Genomic DNA, 1816 nt, shown 5'->3' on the forward strand with positions numbered 1-1816 from the left:
AGGACAGTATTTATGCTTTTAATATAATAATAATTATTATTATATAATTTTTTACATCATTAGTGAGTATGTTTAACAAAACGTCTAAACCCTTGTTTTATAGAGAGTATAGTACGGGCAATAGGGCACTATCCCTGCCTCCACCAGGTCTTCACCCACACAACGTGCTTCCAATCGTAACCCTGTTTTTGGAATATCATTTATTACACTTTTTGAACTTTGTATTTAGAAATCATGAGTTATGTCGGCTCTGTTGCCATACGTATATACATACCACTCTACCACTCTACTCTAATTTTCTCTCTTCCTTTGTCTTCCCTCCCTAATATTTTATAATTAAATTTAATTAATTTTTTATATTTTTTTATTGATTTTATTATGCTAATAAATTATTGGACTGGTTTTATTAAATTTAGTTATTAAAATTAATTGATCATGTAACATTGCTGATAACAAAGTATGAAGGTTTTTATAAATATATAAATTCAGTATATAAGAGTTTAGGGTAAAAAATCCAAATAAACCAAACTGAAAAGTTTATTACCCAAATTCGCCAAAACAAAAATTATTTCAGTAATCTACCAATGGCCATTTATATATAATTCGAATCAATATGATTCGAACTACAAATACATGTAATTCGAAACAACTTGCTTCGAATTACGTTTGAATGGATATATATGTAATTCGAATCAAGTAGATTCGAATTAGAGAAGGGTAAATCGAATTGACTCGATTCGAATTAGTAGGTTCACGTGACTCTATGGAGTTCGAACCATATTGATTCGAATTATTCAATGTTGGTGACACTAGGTAGTTCGAATTAAGTTGATTCGAATTACTAGTGAGTTTTATCATTTTATTATTCAATCAGTTACATCTATAAAAATAGTAAAATTATAAGTAATTCAAAAAAAAAAAATTGAATAGTCAACTTACTCATCAACTTAAACAAGTGTTGGGATTCGAATTCCGCCTTGCACATGTAGCAATAATCCATTAACGAGTGATAGGACTCCGATCTACGATAGATTAATTCCTCGATAGAATACCGTGAGCAATAAAAATAAATAAATAATTCACCCACATATAATAAATATTCTAGTATAATTTATACTTGAATTAGATATCCTTTCATTAAAAAACTTCTTTAGTTTTGAACCGGCCAATTACATCATAGACGTAAGATTGTTCATATCATACATTTCGTGGGGACAAAGGATGAGCAATGATAATAAAAGCACAAATGAGATTGAAATTGAATTTGAAAGTGAAAGTGAAAGAGAAAGTTGAGGTAGCCACTAGTGCATAAATGCGACACTACTGTTTAGATAACACTTTAGAAAATGCATCTTCCATAACTTTTTATTAGAAGTTGCTTTTTATGAATTCCAATTTCAAGTCCATAAAGATCGAAAATTTTCAACAAGTTTTCTTCCATTAATTAGTCCTAGTTGAATCATTTTTTAACTTGAAATTAGTTTAGTTTAATTCTTCTTATTAACAATTATATATTCATATCACTTTAATTTATCTCTGATTATTAGTAGTTAAACCTATATATAGCTAGCAAAGTTATTATTGTAACTAAATTGTAACGAACATGCTTCATATATACCCTTTTTTTTTTATCGAAGATATAGAGACTCGAACCCGCAACCTCTTAATTGAGTATGGAGAAACTATGCCATTTGAACTATTGTTTCTTGGCCATGCTTCATATATACTTGCTTTGGTAACACTTTCCTAATGTAATTAACTTATTATTACTACATTACAACTTACAAGTATAAATAGTGACATAGTAGGGTATATA

This window comes from Arachis ipaensis, chromosome B04 (genome assembly GCF_000816755.2).
Source record: "Arachis ipaensis cultivar K30076 chromosome B04, Araip1.1, whole genome shotgun sequence".
In the NCBI taxonomy this organism is placed as follows: Eukaryota; Viridiplantae; Streptophyta; class Magnoliopsida; order Fabales; family Fabaceae; genus Arachis; species Arachis ipaensis.